The sequence below is a fragment of the Neofelis nebulosa genome, chromosome 1 (assembly GCF_028018385.1).
Source record: "Neofelis nebulosa isolate mNeoNeb1 chromosome 1, mNeoNeb1.pri, whole genome shotgun sequence".
NCBI classification, from domain to species: domain Eukaryota; kingdom Metazoa; phylum Chordata; class Mammalia; order Carnivora; family Felidae; genus Neofelis; species Neofelis nebulosa.
The window spans coordinates 216028275-216047640 of NC_080782.1; positions in this window are offsets into that span (position 1 = coordinate 216028275).

Here is a 19366-nt window from a genome sequence, read left to right on the forward strand (position 1 = left end):
CCAAGCAGTAATCCCGACCAGCAGATCTGCCCATCTGCAGAATCAGGTTGGGGTACACTCCAACCAGGGAACTCAGCAGGGTGTACAGATCTGCCTGATTTGGATCCTCAAATGAGGAATTTTGGTGTCCCTAGAGCCCAGTTTGCCCTTGCCTAGGCAAGGAGCCGAGTCACAGCCCCACCCGCTGCGGAGAGTGTCTCCTGGCCCCATCTGACCAGAAGAGGTGGTGACAATTCCTAGAAGCAGTGTGGTCCAGCCGTATTCAAGCAGAGAAGAGGGCGGGAAAAACTGATTGCCCCAGATGAAAGCCGTATCAGGCATGGAGCGCATCCATGCTACACACAGGCAGGGTGATTCACTCCCAGCCATGGCTGAGGGTAGCACCTGGCCCCTCTCAGCCTGAGAGCCTGTTTGGGAAATCAAGAGCAGCCTGGAGCATCCCTTCCCTCTTCTGCCCAGGCAAAGAAGCTGAGATACAGCTCCACTCACTGTGGAGGGTGTCTTCCGGCCCCCGCTGACCAGAAAAGCTGGCATCCACGTGTAGAAGCTGTGCGGCCTCCCAGCACTTGAGCGGAGAGGTGGGCAGGCAGAGCCAATGTGTGCAGAACAAAGCCAGAAGCCGTGTTTTGTCAGGGAGCGTGGGGTGCACATCAGCTTGAGTTATGACAACAAACAGTTTTGCCAGATCGAGAGCTGCTACTTGCACTGTGCCTGGGTGGGGAATCTACTTCATAGCCTCACTCGTTGCTGAATACACCCTTCAGCCTGTTGGGCCAGGGGACCTGACCAGAGCACAGAGGAAGGTACGTAGCCCATTCAACAGCTCCATGGAGAGAGTGGCACTTGAACGGGAAGCGCATACCATGGTTTTCCTTATCTGCAGAGCAAAACCAGTGGCCTCATCTGACCATGGAATTCAGTGTACATCTTGGCCCAGTTTGGGTCCCCTAAACAATGAGTTGTACAGGCCCTGGGTCCCTTCCTGCTGCCCTTCCAGGGCAAGAAAGCTAATTCATAGCCCCACTATTAATGAAAATAGTGCCCAGTCCTTGACCAGAGATCCAGGCAACAGCGGAGCCCATCCCACAGCCTCACGTGGGTAGGTACCCAAGCCAGCAGGCCCATCCAATTGTCCTTAGCCAGTGGCACACATACCCCATCCCCATTCCTAGAGCTTGAACAGTTGCTTCACCTCAAAACAGATCATAATAGCAGGCCCCACCTGCCCAAGGACATTACCAGCAGACACATCCAGAAACCCAAATTGGTAAATAACTGTTGCTGCCAGAACAAATCTGTAAAGTCTGGAAGAAGAGCCCCATTACCTCAAATGCACAGATGCCAACATAAGGAGTCAAGAATCAAAAAAATCAGGTCAATATGACACCACCCAAAGAAACTAATAAAACTCCAATAGCTGACCCTTAAGAAATGGAGATCTATGAACTATCAGACAAAGAATTCAGAATAACTCTCTTAAGGAAGTTTAGTGAACAACAAGAAAACACAGAAAACTAAACCAAATTAGGAAAACAATGCATGAACAAAATGAGAAATTCAATAAGGAAATAGCAAACATAAAACAAACTAAAACCAACCAGAAATCCTAGAATTGAAAAATACAGCAAACAAACTGAAGAGTTTGAGACCAACAAAATCAGAATTGAGAGCCTACAAATAAATCTAAATATGGCCAACGAATATTTGACCAGGAAGCCAGGGACACTCAGTAGTCAAAACAGTCTTTTCAATAAATGGTGTTAGATATTCATGTGTAAAAGAATGAAACTGGACCCATATCTTTTGTGAATGAATCATTCATAAAAATTAACTAAAAAGGGATTAGACTTAAATGTAAGACCTGAAACCATGAGATTCCTGGAAGAAAACATAGGTGTACAACTCTTTGGCATGGGCCTTGGTAGTGATTTTTTTTTTTTGATACGACATCAAAAGTACAAGCAAAAAAAAAAAAAGTAAACAAATGGGACAGCATCAAACTAAAAAGCTTCCACACAGCAAAAGATATTATCAACAAAGCAAAAAGACAACCTATAGAATGGGGACAAATATTTGCAAACCATATATCTGATAAGGAGTTCATATCCAAAATATATAAAGAATTCATACCACTCAATAGCCAAACAAACAAACACACACAAATAATACAATTAAAAATGGGCAAAGGACTTGAACAGACATTTCTCTAAAGAAGATAAACAAAAGGCCAACAGGTTCATGAAGGGATGCTCAATATCAGCAGTCGTTACAGAAATGCAAATCAAAACCAGAATGAGACATCACCTTATGCCTATTAGAATGGCCACTATTAAAAAGATAAGAGATAACAAAAGCTAGTGTGCATGCAAGGAAATGGGAACCAGTGTGCACTGTTGGTGGGATTGTAAATTGGTGAAGCCACTATGGAAAACAGTTTGGAGGTTTCCCACAAAATTAAACATAGAACTACCATATGACCCAGCAATTCCACTTCTGGGAATACATCCAAAGGTAACAAAAACACTAACTAGGAAAGATATCTGCACCCTTTGTTCATTGCAGCATTATTTACAATAGCCAAGACATAGAAACAACCTAAGTGTCCACTGATGGACAAATAAATAAGTTGTGGTGTGTGTGTGTGTGTGTGTGTGTGTGTGTGTATATATATATACACACACACACATACACACATTCATCCATTTAAAAAATGAGGAAATCCTACCATTTGTGACAACATGGATGGACCTTGAAGGCTTTGTACTAAATGAAATAAGTCAGACAGAGAAAGACAGATGCTGTATGATCTCACTTGTATGTGGGTTCTAAACAACAACAATAAACCAAACTCATAGAAAAAGATCAGTCTTGTAGTTATCAGAGGCAGAGTGTGGGGTGGGGGGAGGGGAGAGGAAATTGGAAGAAATGTGGTCAAAAGGTACAAACTTCCAGTATAAAATAAGTAAGTACTAGGGACATAATATGCAACATGATGGCTACAGCTAACATGGCTGTGATATATAAGAAAGTTGTTAAGAGGGTAAATCCTATGAGTTCTCATCACAGGGAGAAAATCTTTACCTTTTCTCTTTTTTTTTTCTTTTCTTTTAATTGTATCCATATGAGAAGATGGATGTTAGCTGAACCTATTGTGGTAATCACTTCATAATATATGTAAATCAAACTGTCAGGCTGTGTACTTTAAACTTCTTCTGTGATACATGTCAATTAGTTCTCAATAAAACTGGGGGAAATTACAGGGGGGTTGCTTCTTTCAATATGCTCAACAAAGGGCCTCCACTAGTCACATAGCAATCAGCCAGGAATGTTCCAGCCCTGTTGTCCACTCTGAGTGGCTCTGTGGGTCCTTCTTCTGTTTGCTTCATGTCCTAAGTTGTGATAAAGTGATAAAGTGTCCTAAGTTGTGATCAAGTGATAAAGGCTTCTTATCTCTTTCCAGCATGAAAAAACATTTCTTTGATAGAGTTTCCAAGCTGAAATTGATTCCCCTTTGAGCAGAAATATGAATGTCATTTATGCCTTCTGGTTAATTTTATTAAGGGTCTACCTAGGTAGCTCAGCTCATTTATGCCCACTGTAACATGATGTGCATTTTAAGGTTTGGTATGTCCTAGAAAAACATCCCTTGAGATGATTACTGAAAAATAATTCCCAGGTGAGGTAGGTTGAGCAGAACTGCACAGTATACCTCTCACTTAGAAATTCTTACAACACATTAAATTTATGGGCTCTGGAAAGTCCTGCAGTAAAGACATTTGCCTTATCCTAAAATTTTCCCAATTTAATTTGAGCTGGCAATTTTATTAATTTATTAATTAATTAATTAATTTATTTTGCAGAATATCTATTAGCCTTTGGGAACTTACCTCCTATGGGGCACACTGGGAATGCTAGTGTAAGGTTTAAGATAAAAAGTGCTCTGATAAAGACTCTCATCTAAACATCATTCCTGAAATATATTCAGCGACAAGAATCTAATTCTATCAGGAAAGGGGCTAATTCTTCAGGTAGTTAAGTAAAAAAAAAAAAAAAAAAACAGATAGCTTTCACGTTAGTGGCATCCAATAACTATTCTGCAGGCTAAAAGAATTGCTGATGTGGCATCGTATTTGTAGAAACATGAAATTGGTTTGCTTAAAAAGGAAAATGCAATCTGTGTGTTATGTGTGCGGGTGTATGTGCGTGTGGGTGTCCATGTGCTTATTTCTAGGTGCATGGGCTTGAGTTGGTGCCAATTAAGATTCTGAAAAGATGGGGACAGTTGAACTCAGTGCATGGTCTGTTGGCATAGTTGGGTCCAGCCTCCTTGACTTGTGCTCCCAGAGCCTCCAACATCGCAGAAATCATCGGATTTTGTGGCCGGAGAAATAAGAGGTCTAACGGTTTGAGCATAAGCCCAGAAACACAGACACTCTTGGTACTAATCCAGTACTCACAGTGCATACGAAACTTCAAGAATAGAACCCCTCTCAGTAATTTGGATGCCAATCGGAGAAAACAAGCCATTGGGTTCTTTCCATTTCATTTTCCTCTGATACATGAGAACTATGGTGTCATGTTGAATCCTGCATCCCTTACATAGGCGGCCCCAGTTGTTGGATGCAATCTTACCAGATACTCATGGCAGAATTTCTCTTTGTGAAAAGTGACCACCAAAGGGACATGTGCTTTTAAAGGTTTTTCCATGTCAGTCAGCAAAGTGCCCGACTTCCTGTTGCAACTTATTAATAGGACAACATCTTGTTACATTGGAAATTTCCTCCACAGAGCCTTCCTGGAGCTTCTGCTGATACAACTTCAACAATCCAATTGTCTTTTATGACTTTAAGAGATCTTTTTATCACAGCTTCATTGCTTTCATAGCCAAAAGCTGTTTAGAATGGAGCTATTTTACCCAAATCCAAGTCTGATGAATATGCTTACATACCTACTATATAGGAATTTGAGCAGGGAGAATCATGTTTTCATTACTTCTAGACTTATTTGAATGATTCATAGAAATCGAAGCCTGAAGATTTCTGTGGTACTTATTTTTCTTCTCTAGGTGATATGTATGTTTATAGATCTGGAGGATTCGGTTTAGAATCCAACTGAACCCCACAAAACATCAGGTTAAATCCTGAGTTAGTTTGATGCTTGTGTCCAGTTATCTAAGGTGGAGAAATGGAGCGTAATGTTAAGTAGCCTAGGGTATCCTTGCCTCGAAGCAATTGAGCAAAAAAGAAGATGACAGGTATGTTTCAAAGAAGAGAGATTGTGTTTTGATTAGGATGCTCACAAAGGCTGTATCTATTAGCCTTTGGGGACTAATAGCCATGGACTTTAGCCATGCTAAAATGGATCTGAGGCTCCCAGAAAAACAATTAGCCACTGAGCCTGGCTGCTGGTCACCATCTTCCATTCCATTCACTGCTGTTCTTCTTAACAAATTCCTCCCTTCTTTTCCATTCAAGAGTAACCTCTGGGTTCATATAATGAGGTTTAGGATGTGCTGCACATTTGGTGTTGTGTGGAAAGAGAGTTTTATCGAGAAAATTGACTTGTCTAAAGTCCACAGTTACTTAGAAGAGCTAAAATGAAATCAATTCTCAGTTTAGTGTTTTTTCCAACTCTATCATCCTTCTCATCCTGATGAAACTCAGAACAATGAGGGATACAGGTGGGGTGAGGAAAGACGTGCAGGATTACGGCAAAGCTTAGAGAACATGTTGAGGATGGAGAATCCAGGCACTATGTACGCCCGTTACCTCACACACACAAACATGTTAGGATGATTGTAAGACATTAAATTGCTTATGTTAACTGGACATCCAAATTAAATATAATGATCCATATTTCCTCATCTACAAAGCTGTAGTTGAAATAGCTTTGAAAGTGGAAAAACTGTTGGTTTGCAGAAAACTCTTTTGATAACATCTGACTTGAACTCATATTAAAAAGGCTCAGATAGTCATAATTCTCCCCATCGTATGAATATTCATACTTTTGCTGTGCCAATATTAACAGGTTTGGCTTTGGGGTGCTGGCTCACCAACCCCTAAGGGTACTCCATAAGCACCCTATTGCCTTTCTAAAATTTGAAAAATTCTAATTTGAAATGTATCTGGTCCCAAGGGTTTTGAATAAAGGATTATTGGCTGAGCTTTTATAAATTAATTGTTTTCACAAAAAAATGCATGCTTATTATAACTAGCCAAGCCATATAGAAAAATAGTGGGAAGAAGATTAAAAATGGTTCCAAATTCTACCACCCAGAAATCATCACTATCTACATCTGGTGAACATTATCTGTATTATTTCTGTATGCAATTACACATACAGCAGGATAATTAGGTACAATTTTCTAAAATAAGATTGTACTATAAGAAAATATTTCTTCATCATAAGAGCTACTAATTTCTAAAATATTTCTCTAAGTGTAGAAAAAAGGTAATGGAAACAAGATGGTATTAAAGCCATGATGGAAGTATGTATTTAGTTACATTTCATTTAGATTTAGGCCTTATCAATTGACTTCCTACTAAAAATATCAGAAAATTAATCCTCTTATACATAACTTTCTTTCTCTCCATCTCCTGATCTTCACATTTACATTCTGTTCTCTTTTCATAATTCCCTCAGTTCTATAAAATTTGACAAATGAATTCTATATTGATGGCAAGGCATTTTATTTTAGCCTCTTCGTTTTGGATTTTTTCTTTTTAACTTTGATTTACTCACAGTTGAATAAATATTGTCATTTTTTTTCCCCAGTGAGGTTTATGGTATATGGGTTCTCTCATATTTGAGCATGTCTGCCTGATACTTTTATACTTGACTCAAATAACAACTTGGTTGGGTATAAAATTCTTGGGTCTCACTTCAGTGATTCATAACAAAGCATTGCACACACCTTTTGGCATTAAATATAATTATGGATACGTTTGAAGGTAATGTGATTTAAAAAATTTTTTAATTTGAGTTTCCATAGGGATTTCCATGTGATCCTTTCTTTATCCTTGAAATTCACTAACTTTTCAAAGGTTCAAGACTTTCTTCATATTAAGAATGCCTCGGGGCTCCTGGGTGGCTCAGTCAGTTGAGCATCTAACTCTTGACTTCCACTCAATTCATGATCTCACAGTTTGTGGTTTCGAGCCCCACATCAGGCTCTGTGCTGACAGTGAAGAGCCTGCTTGAGATTCTCTCTCTCCCTCTCTCTCTCTCTGCCTCTCCCCCACTCACTTTCTCTCTCAAAATAAGTAAACTTAAAAAAAAAAGACCATTATAATAAGAAAATGTCTCGCAGTAATATATGGACTCTATGTATCATTTGTTCTGTTACTATTTTTGGAGACCTCAATTGAACAATGTTTGAACATCTTTGTTTTCAATATCTATAACCTTATTTCCAATCACTTTCCTTAATTTTTATATTATTTTGTGTGATTTCTTCTGTTTTACAAAACATGTTTTTAGTCATATTTATTCTACTAGCTGTTTCTTAAATGGTTTTCAGGCCTGCAGCAGTTTTTATTTTTCTCATCTATTTGTTTTCTGAGTTCTGCCAACTTACTTGTCCTTTTATTGTTTTATCATCCCTTCCTTGAGTTCTTAAACCTCTCCTTGAGCTGACTTTTAGGAAAAAAGCATAGTGTCTTAAGATCCTTTTAAACAAACAATTTGTTCCAAATTAATGCATTCTTTACCTTGACAAACCCCAGGCTATTCCCAGGATGGCCAGCTCTCCGTGCCACACAATTGCTCAACTTCAGACTTTATCGGACTAGTCTAGCAGTTACACTTGTGCCCCGCCACTTGGGGACACCAGACAAGTTGTCTGGATGATCACTTTGAAGGACGGCTTTTCTGACTTGAGATGAGAGAAGGAGGCCCCTCTCCTCCCCCAAGGCAGAGCGCAGGGAAGGACAGAAAAGTGCAGATTTAGGACAGAATATACCATAGACATGCATTGCCTTTTCCAGAGGCATGCTTCCTCTAATTTCAGACCACACGTCTGAGGTGATTGTGCAGTGAATAAAGGCAAATTCACTTTTCAGCCACATCCTTTGCAAACTCTGTACTGGTCATTTGGTACCTCGCTTTGGGAATATCAGGGGAGTTGGCAGTTTTGAGATCTCTTAAAACTGAGTTGCCAGTTTCCCATTTTGATACTATGTTACACTTACTTTTAGAAAAATCCCTCTTGGGACTGGGGCCTGAAAAAGTTTGTGTCAACTCTTAGCCCCCTTTCTAATTTTGGTGCAAATTTCATTTTATTTGGCCAATATTCACTATGGCTTATGGTTTACATTATAATAAATTTTCATTTCAAAGAAATGGTAGTTTGAGTTTTCTTTCTTTCCTTCCTTCCTTCCTTCCTTTTGCTGTTTGTTTTTGATGGATTTAAAAAAAAATTTTTTTTTTAACGTTTGTTTATTTTTGAGACAGAGAGAGACAGAGCATGAACGGGGGAGGGTCAGAGAGAGAGAGACACAGAATCTGAAACAGGCTCCAGGCTCTGAGCTGTCAGCACAGAGCCCGACGCGGGGCTCGAACTCACGGACCGCGAGATCATAACCTGAGCCGAAGTCGGACGCTTAACTGACCGAGCCACCCAGGCGTCCCTGTTTCTGATGGATTTTAAGGCAAAGAAGAGTATAAAATACTTCATCATTTTTAACCAGATGCCTGTAAGTATATTTCATGGTGGTCTTATTACACATATCCCCTGAGGTGTCCCAATGGAAGAAAACTCTGGGTTGCACTGAAATATGCTCAATGATGCTGCTTTGTAAATGCAACTCTTCTTGTTTTAGGCCATAATACTGTGGGTAGCTTACTTAATACTTGTCCTCGGGACCCAATGTGTCCCATATTCCATATGGTTTCTATTGGCAGCAGAAAGGGAAAAAGGGATCCATACACTAAATAAAAGCAGAACGATTTGGTGTATAACTTTGTACTCAAGTTATTTCATAATAATTACTTAAGTACCTATTTAAATAATCCATTAAAGTCTATTCTTTGTTAAATCTGTAATTCTTATTTCTATCTGGGGTCCATGCAACAGCGTAACTTACCTTCTACTGATTCTCTGTTAGGATTTCGTAAACAGTTTAAAATTGTATGGCCGGATTAGGTTCTAGGGATATTTTAATAAAATCTGCCCACACCCGAACTCCAAATATTGTCCCTTTCAGTTGCTCCAACCTAAAATTTTGGTGTGTTCTTTACTTTTCTCTCTTTGACGACACTTGGTGATCTATTAGCGCTTTCTATTAGCTTTATCTTCACGAACATATTTGTTTCCTAGGGCTGCCGTAACAAAGTGCCACCAATTGGGGTGGTGTAAAACAGAGATCTATTCTGTCATAATTCTGGAGGCTCAAGGTCTGAAATCAAGGTGCTGACAGGACCATGCTTTCTGAGGGCTCTAAGGAAGAATCCTTTCTTGCCTCCTCCTAGCTTCTGGTGGTTACCAGAAATCCATGGTATTCCTTAGCTTGTCAATGCATCACTCCGATCTCTGCTTTCCTTTTCACATAGCATTCTCTAAGTGTCTCCTGTCCTCACGTGGCCTTCTTACCTAGGGAGCAGTCCTTGGCTTTTGAACACACCCTAAACTACTAGCCTTATTTTAACTTAACTAATTACATCTGCAAAGACTCTATTTCTGAGTAAGTTCTCATTCTGAGGCTTCAGATAGACAGGGATTTTTAGGGGACACTATTGAAGCCAGTATAATGAGATATCCAGGATTTAAACCCTTCTCATCATCACCACTGCCACTATCGTGGAAGAGCCTCCTAAACCAATCTGCAGGCTACTCTCCATGTTTATTCTCAATGCAGCCGTCAGTACAATACGATTAAAGAATACTTCAGCTCATGCTATTTCTTTGCTCAAAACCCTCCAGTGATTTTCCACCTCTCTTAGAGTAAAAGCCACAGTTTTAAGGGGCGCCTGGGTGGCTCAGTTGGTTGAGAGTCCGACTTCGGCTTAGGTCATGATCTCAGTGGCTCACGGGTTTGAGCCCCATGTCAGCTGTGCTGATAGGCTCAGAGACAGGAGCCTGCTTCGGATTCTGTGTCTCCCGCTCTCTCTCTGTGCCCCTCCCCCACTCATGTTCTGTCTCTGTCTCTGTCTCTCTCAATCTCAAAAATAAACATTAAAAAAATTTTTAAGCCACAGTTTTTAATATGCCTTGTGTGTATGAGGCTATACATGATTCGGCTCCAGCTGCCCCTCTAACTTCATCCCTTACTATTTTCCTCTTCATTCAGTCCATCTCAGCTTACCCAGTTTCTTATTACTCCTTGAAAATGCCAGCTGAAGTCCTACTTGTGGGCATTTGCTTTTCTGCTTGCTCTACCTCAAATGCTCTTCCCCAGATATCCCCGAGTCATATTCCCTTACTTCCTTCAGGTCTTTAATTGAAGGGATGTCTTGTCAATGTGACTATCTGAGCCACAATCCAAAACTATAACTCTTGGCCCTGACACTTCAATCATTCTTGTCTGCTTTATTTTTCTTCATATACTAGTTACTGTCTAATGTATGTATGTGTGTATATATGCATATATATATAAACATATACACACACACATATGTGTGTGTATAAACATACACACACATATATGTGTGTATGTATATGTTTATGTGTGTATAAGCTTATATATATATACAGCTTAGTTATACTAATTATATATATTATTATATATCTAATTATATATAGGTATATAATTAATATATAAGTTATATATATAACTTATTTATGTCTTTATATCTTTAAGTATATATAGTACTTATTTATCTTAGTTATCACCTATCCACATTACTGGAATGTAAACTTTAGGGAAGGAATTACTGTCTATTCGTTCACTGTTTCTTGTTAGTGTCTAAGAGTGCCCGGTATATAGCAAGTGCTGATGGATGTGTCCAAAATGAATGAAAAGCTATGTCACATATATAAATGTCATCAAGCATATGCAGAGCAACAGAAGAGTGTTGAAAACCACGCTTACATCACATTTTACGAAGGGAGGAATCGATACTGATTTATTTTAAAGACCCCGTTGACATTACCAATCAGCTGCCATGCTTGACCATGGTTTATCCCCTCACCCTCTCTCAGGATAAAGCTTACCTATCAGTCTCTGGGAGGGACATGGAGGTGGATCAATAGTCATTGATAATAACAGTGTCTTTTTACCCATAATAGCAATTTTTATTTAAAATAAAATAAAATAATAGTAATCTTTTATTTAAAAAGAAAGAAAGTGAATTTTATAGAGGAATTCTCTCTTTCCCCCACAATAGCCAATTACATTTTAAGAAGGGATTCTCATCCTCAGGGCAGCTTGGAGCTGTCCTCCCAAAATAAGTACTGTCACTTGCAGAATACAGTTCATCATTTTCAGGTATTGAGACAACCTATGATAGAAGTAGACACAGTTCAACATTCCTTGATGAGTAGGGGGAAAGAAGTTGCTAGTGGTTACATGTCATTTCCTTCTGAATATCTCAAGGGCAGGGTGAAGGAGGAGAAAACAAGATCAATTAGATAAGCAAGGGATGAATTAGACATTTAATCAAGTACCTAAGCCATGAAGCACACAGTTCTTCTAAGAGACACCATTATCCTTAATGGAGTTCTTTAGAGCATCTTCAATTTTTCTAATGAAGACAGAAAGCCCGTCTTTAGTAAAGTGCTTCTCTTTGCTTGTTTGACCACAGATTATCTATTCCATTCAATCCCCTCAGGAGCTGATACTCTCCCCCTTTTTTCTTCATCGAATTATATCAAGAAGGAATCTGTCCAAATTATTTAATCACATTATTCTTGCTCTGGCCAATATAAGTACTTAAATATCTACACTTAATACTTCCCTTTCTAATGATATTCACTTATCTAAAATTACTTCTTAATTGATAAGATATATGAGCAAAAATACCATTAGGCAAAATGTTAACTGAACTCAAACCATTTAGAATGTTTTCATGCCGACCTCTGAATTTATTTAATCTCCAGTGAGCACTAAAAAGATACGATTTAATCTTTACTCCGACTAGCCTGAAACAGCAAAGGGAAAAAAAGTTGAATAAGACGTGGCAAACAAGGAAAGGAAAACATTTTTGCTTTTTAATGTCCTCACTGAACAAACTCCTATGAGTTTTATTTGGTTCCTGTATTTCTCAGTTTTGATGAAGAGAAACATCCCAGTGCATTTGGAAACAGTGGTACTGTGCATTTCATACAAGTTGGCTAATATGGTGTTGAAGATACTGATGAATGAGAATAATCATGTACTTAAAACCCAGTTTTATGAGGTATAATTTGTATACGGTAAATATTACTCTTTGTTATTTACTGGTTTATGAATTTTGACATACGTGAATGTCATGTTATCACCAGCACAGTAAAGATATAGAACATTTCCATCACTCTCCAAAATTACCTCTTGTCTCTTTGGAGTCAACCCCTGCCCTATCCCCAGGCCCTGGCAACCACTGACCTATTTCTTCTCCCTACAGTTTCTCCCTTCCAGAATGCCATAAAACTGGAATCCTACATTAGGTAGCCATTTCAGTCGGGTGTCTTTCACATACCATAATCCAGTTCAGAATTCATCCATGTGGTTGCATGTATCACCACTTCATCCCTTTTAGTGTTGAGGACGATTTTATTCTACGTAGGTACCAAAATTAGGTTGCTCTGGCCATCATATGTAGGTCCATTTACTATTTGTGGCCATGTGGTTTGTCTGCAGTTTGGGGAGATGATGAATGAAGCCGACACAAACAAATGCGTACAGGTTTTTCTGCATACATATGTTTTCTTTTCTTTTTTTTTTAACCTAGGACTGGAATTGCTGGGTTGTATGGTAAGCACACGGGTAACTTTATAAGAAACTGTCTGTCTTCCAAAATGACTGTAGCCGTTTGCATTCCCATCAGCAGTGTACAAGAGATCCGGGTGCTCTACATCGACACTAGCACTTGGTTTTGTAATTTAAGCATATTGTAGCCATTTAAGAAGTGTGCGGTGATATCACATGATGGTTTTGTTTGCATTTTCCTGTTGAATGACTAATGATTAAACAAAATAATGCTAAGCATCGTTTCATGTGACTCTGTGCAATTTGTGATGTGATTGTTTGCACCTTTGGTCCATTTCTTATTGGGTCGCTATTTTATTATTGTATGGTTAGAGTTCTTTCTGTATTCCAAATACTAGTTATGTATTCCCAGTACTTTTCTTTCTTTTTTTTTTTTTTTAACAAAGGCAGATGGACTTTCCCCCCCAAATCTGGTTCAAGATGTCAAGACTAATGATGCCACCCATGCACCAGAAGGGTAGGAAGAGATTTATTATTCACATAACGAGGCTTCCTAGGGACAAGTTTCCAAGTAGGCCCAAAAATTGCTCAACAGAGCTTGGAACAGAGATTGGCTTGGGGTTTACAGTGTTAGAGAGTGGGCTTGCACGGTGTAATACTCCACCAGTGCCAAGGGACGCAGAGCTTGGGCTCCTTTATCAGCTTACGTGGAGTGAGGAGAAGGCAGGGGAGGTGGTGGGGATTTGAAAGCTATCAGCACTCAGACACCAAAACTGCAGTCAGACTCTTATTACACAACGCCTTTATCAGACACGAGAGTCACATTTTTTAATATCAAAGGAAACAACTGGATAACATTTAATACAGAAGATGTATCAAGTACATAGATTGTGCCTGGCTCTTTAACGTACTTAAAATCCTAAAAAAAAGAAATCATCTGGGATTATATTTTTTGGGTCTTTTACAAGGGAAATGTCCATTCCAAATGGACCAGATTCATGTCCTATGAAAACAAAAAAGCTGTGAATACGAGCAATAAAGCACAGATAATTATGAGAATTGTGAAATCTCTTCTCCTTATGTGAGAACAGAACTCGATCCAACTGACCACTCACTGGAATCATAACACCACCCAGTCTTTTGTTAATATGCCCCGGATGGGTGGCTCTGTCCCAGATTCTGCATTTAATGGAAGATGTGAGGTCTGTCACATTAGTTGAATAGCGTGGCTGTCAAGCAGTGGGTCACATGGGAAGAATTCCTGCAGAATAATTATAATTCAACCGCAAAAGTGTTACGCAAATTTCCTTCATGTGTCAAAATGAATTGAACACCTACTGTGTGCCAGGCATTTGCTAGAATCTGCAGATTAAGAGTTAAGTAAAATACAGTTGTGGCTGTCAAGCAACTCAGTATTTATTGAAAATGAAACACTTGAATCAAATCATTGTTGAAATGGCTTGAGATCGATTTTGAGAGGAATATAAATAAAAGGGTAGACTGTCCAATCATCCTTACAACTTCACCCCAAACTGAACACTTTTTATTGGAACATGCAATGGAATATTTTTGGACGACTTTGTCAGAAATATGCAAGCTGACACGGCATTTGGGAATCTTATTTTTAATAGGCATCACTAACCAGTATAATGAAGCATGTTCTATTAACTGATGAAATTCAATCTTTGAAACAGATAAAATGTAGTTTTATATCTCACTACATGCTATATTAAAAAAGCAATATTTTTGTCAAACGTTTTCTTCTATTTGTGCCTAAATCCCTTTTAGTGTGAAGGTAGCCATGTTATTGATCAACATCACAGGGAAAACATAGGAGAGAAAAAGAAGAAAGGGAAGAAGTGGCTTTATTATTTATTAGTTTCTACTTAGGGCTATAACAAGGCCTGCAGTTCTCTGAACAAATTAATCATAAAGGACACTAAGCATGCTAATAATATGGCATCCTTCAAACTGATTTTCTATTTCTTCCTTCCTTTCTTCCTCCCTCCCTCTCCCCTTCCTTCCCTCCCTCCCTCCCTCCCTTCTTCCTTCCTTCCTTCCTTCCTTCCTTCCTTCCTTCCTTCCTTCCTTCCTTCCTTCCTTCCTTCCTTTTTTCTCTCTTTCTCTCTTTCTTTCTATAGTTGAAGACTTCAACATACCTCTATCAGGAACAGATCCAGGAGGGAGAAAATCAGAAAGGACAGAGTTGAACTCAATAACACCATCAATCAATTGGATATAATTGACAAGCTCAAATAAAAGATTCACTAAGACAGACCACATTCGGGCCACAGAACATACTTTAACAAATTTAAAGAATTAAAATCATATAAGATGTGCTCCCAGAAAACAATGGAATTAAATTAGAAATCTAACAGAGATAACTGGAAGATCTCGAAATATGTGGAGATTAAACAACGTATTGCTAATTAACACACAGATCAAAGAAGAGTTTTCAAGATAAATTAATATTTTTAACTAAATGAAAATGAAAACACAATATATGAAAATTTGTGGGATGAAGTAAAAGTTCTTCTTACAGGGAAATTTATAGTATTGAATATATATATTAGAAGAGAAGAAAGATTTAAAATCATCATTGAAGCTTCCACCTTAGGAAACTAGAAAAAGGAGAACAAATTAGACTCAAAATAAGCAGACATAAAGAAATAATAAATATTAGAGCAGATATTCAATGAGATTGAAAACAAGAAATTAACAGAGAAAATCAATGAAGCCAAAAACTGGTTGTTAGAAAAGATCAATAAAATTAATAAGCCTCTCAACAGGCTAAGAAAAAATAAAGAAAATAACAAATTACTAATATCAGAAATGAAAGAGGGGACATCATTAGAGATTCTATGGATATTAAAAGGAAAATAAAGGAATACTATACATGGCTCCATGCCCACAAATTAGACAATTTAGATCAAATGGACCAATTCCTCTAAAGACAATCTGCCAAAACTCACACAAAGAGAAACAGACAATCTGAATACGCTTATATCTATGAAAGAAATTGAACCAATAATCAATAACCTTCCAAAACAGAAAGCATCAGGACCAGATGGGTTGGCTGGTGAATTCTGCCAAATATTTAAGGACGAAATTATATCGAGTCTGTACAATCTCTTTCAGAGAATAGAAACAGAAGGAGTACTTCTTAACTCATTCTATCAGGTCAGCATTACCCTAATACCAAAACCGAAGACATTATAAGAAAAGATCATTATAAACCAATATCTCTCAGGAACACAGATAGAAAAATCATCAACAATATATTAGCAAATTGAATACAACAAGGTAACAGAGAATTATATATCATGACCAAGTAGGTTCTACTTCACATACGCAAGCTGGTTTAACATTCAAAAATCAATTAACGTAATCCATCACATCAACAAGCTAAAATGAAAAATCACATAAATTTTATCAATATATACAGAACAGGCATTTGACAAAATCCAACACCCATTCATGATACAAAGTTTTAGTAAACTAGGAATAGAGGATAACTTCCTCAACTTGATAAAGAATGTCTACAAAAATCCTACAGCTAACATCATACTTAATGGTGAGAAACTTAAAGTTTTATGAACAAAACCAGGTACAAGGTAAGAATGTCTCCTCTCACCACTCCTCTCCAACATCAGTTCTAGTAGTGTGGTCAGAGGAGAAAGGAAACAAAAGGTATGATGATTGAGAAAGAAGAAATAAAACTGAAACTGTCTTTGTTCACAGATAGCATGATTATTTATGTAGAAAACCCTAAAGAAGTGACCAAAACAAACTACTGGAGCTAATAAGCAATTATAGGAAGTTTTCAGGATGCAAGGTTAACATACAAAAGTCAGTCGCTTTGCTATATATCAGCAACGAATAAGTGGAATGTGTAATAAAAAACACAGTATCATTTATATTAGCACGCCCTAAAATAAAATACCTAAGTCTAAATCTAACAAAATATGTACAAGATCTATATGAGGAAAAATACAACTCTGATGAATGTAACCAAAGCAGAACCAAATAAATGGGGAGATATTCCATGTTCATGAATAGGAAGACTCAATATTGCCAAGATGTCAGTTTTTCCCCGCTTGACCTAAAGATTCAATGAAATCCAAAACAAATCCCAGCTAGTGATTTTGTGGATATTGAAAAATTTATTCAAATGTTTATATGAAGAGGCAAAAGACCACAACAGCCAACACAATATGGAAGAAGAACAAAGTTGCAAGACTGACACTACCTGACTTCAAGACTTACTATAATCAGTAATCAAGATAGGGGGCTATGAGCCAAAGATTAGACAAATAAATCAGTGGAACAGAATAGACAGTCCAAAAATAGACCTGATAAATATAATCACCTGATCTTTCACAAAGGAGCAAAGGCAACACAATAGTCTTTTCAACAAATGGTGCCAAAACAACTAGACATCCACATGCAAAAAACCAAAAAAACAAAAAACAAAACTAGACATAGACCTTACATCCTTCAAAAATATGAACTCAAAATCAATCACAGAGCTAAATGTATAATGCAAAATGGTAAAAATTCTAGAAGATAAATTAGGAGAAAATCTAAATGATCTTGGGTATGGTGGTGACTTTTTAAATACAACATCAAAGACACAGTACATGCAACAAGGAAGTGATAGGCCAAACATCATTAAAATTAAAAACTTCTAATCTCTGCAAAAGATAATATCAAGAGAACAAAGAAACAAGCTATACCCTGGGAGAAAATATTTGTAAAAGATACGTCTGGTAAAGGGCTATTATCTAAAATATACAAAGAACCATTTTAAAACTCAACAATAGGAAACAAACAATAAGAAACAATAAGACACAACCCATTAAAAATGGGCTGAAGATCTTATCAGACATCTCACCAAAGAAGATATACAGATGGTAAACAAGCATATGGAAAGTCTAATGACCATAATGATGAATACATGGCATTATACCTGCATCTAAACCCATAGAATTTACAACACCAAGAATGAACAGTAAGGTAAACAATGGACTTGGGGTGATCATGATGTGTCAGTGTAGGTTTGTCAATTTTGACAAACGTACCATTCTGGTGGAGGATGTGGATAGAGGTGGAGACTATGCATGTGTGGGGATTGGGGGTATATGGGAAATGTCTGTACCTTCTCCTTAATTTTGTTGTAAACCCGAAACAAAGTCTTAATTTTTTAGAAAGTCTGAAAAAAGTTGTATGAGGTATGCACGTTTTTTTCCCATTTTACAGATAAGGAAACTGAAACATAGAATAAACCTATTTGTGGCATGTCACATGTTTAATAAGCAGAATGGTCGCATCAACCCAGCTCTGACTCCATAGCCCATGTCTTAATCTTGACATGATTTTTACAAGGGGTAAGTCAAAAGGGCATTCCAGGCAGGCAGAGGGTAAATCATGAAAAGAAGGTCAAGCTTATTGGAAGGACATAACATATTAATATACTTAAGTAATGGTGAATTCTCTGCTGTGCTTAAAACACAAGTTGTGTGGTAGAGTGAGAGCGGGATGATTTCTTGGGAGATCAAAATGCATCGTAAAGAGTCTGTAGTCCAAATTATGATACAGGTAGAAAGAATGATCAGTGGAGAAGAAACTGGAGATAAAATTGGCCTGATTTAGTTGATAACGGGTAAGATGTGGGAGGAGTGCCTTGCTTAAGCAATGAGTGCGACTATTGTCATCCAAGTTAAGGAACAAAGGAGGAATAAGTTTGGGAGCAGAAAGAGTCGATGTGTTCAGTTTAAGTACATCAAGTTTTAGGTGCCTGCAGAACTCATCAGGTAGAGATGTCTGGTTGGAAATACAGTCTGAGGTCCAGAAACCAGGTTAAATCAGGAAGTACAAATTTTAAATTTACCAGCCGATCCATAAAATAACCTGGCTCACCATTACATGGGAAATGATGCCATCACCCAAGAGGAAATGTACAAGTGGAGAAAAGGGCCAGTGGAAACTGATTAAATGAGAGAGATAAAGAGAAACCATTGAAAGAGACGATGAAGTAGTCATCATACAGGAAGAAGAAAAATGCAAAGACCATAAAACTGGAAGTCAAGTGAGGAGAAATTTCCAGAAGGAGAAAGCAGTCTCCCCACCATATCTGTGAGAGTATCAGGTTCATGGAACCTTAAGTAAAGCAGGTATTTGCGGTAACCCTGCAGTCTAGGCATCCGTCTGTAAGCAAAGAACGCCTGCACAGCCCCTGTAAATATCCCGACATCCTTATTCTACCAATATTATTACTCTTCATCAGCAAGGTGCCAAGCAAAGTAATAATTCAGAATTATGAAATAATAATTATTAGCATATTGGCCCTAAACTCATTAACAGATACCTTCACTAATTTAAAACAATCTGGTAAAGAGAAGCCTGAATTATGCAACATTTAAAAACTCAATTCTGGGAATTAGTACAGTGACAAACATCAGTGATTAATGAAGGACTGTCAAGTAAGCCTCAGCAACGCTGCTCTTGTGTACAAGAAAACAGGC